Source organism: Rhagoletis pomonella, unplaced genomic scaffold, assembly GCF_013731165.1.
Source record: "Rhagoletis pomonella isolate Grant_MI unplaced genomic scaffold, Rhpom_1.0 Rhpom_scaffold_00015, whole genome shotgun sequence".
Classification (NCBI taxonomy): Eukaryota; Metazoa; Arthropoda; class Insecta; order Diptera; family Tephritidae; genus Rhagoletis; species Rhagoletis pomonella.
Window position 1 is genome coordinate 6,281,963 of NW_023458569.1, and position 542 is coordinate 6,282,504.

Below are 542 nucleotides of genomic sequence, written 5' to 3' on the forward strand. Positions count from 1 at the left end.
AAGCTGAAGGCTAATTCTCTCCACTGGCTTATTAACTCTCGCTCACCCCTGAGTCTGGAGTATAAAGTGCTTATTTACAATACAGTTTTAAAACCGATATGGACCTATGGATGTGAGTTATGGGGAAACGCGAGCAGCAGCAACATCGAAATCCTTCGTCGTGCGCAATCTAAAATCCTTCGAACAATCACCGGAGCACCTTGGTATATGCGAAATGAGAACATTCACCGCGACTTGAGAATACCAGAAGTACGAACCGAAATAGAACAACGGAAGACGAAATATGTGTCGAAGCTTTTAGCGCACCCAAATCATTTAGCAAGATCTTTATTGCGTGTCAACAGGACCTCAAGACTACGTAGGAATGACTTACCAGCCCAGTCGTAATCTTTTCTTAGGGCCAGTTAAGAAAATACTCATCCCAACTAGGGGATGTAAATTAAGTGAATAGATTAAGATTCGAAAACTTATTGTTAGGCTCTTAGGCAGGGCAGATTCAATAAATAAAAACAAATTAAAAAAAAAAAAAAAAAAAAAAAAAA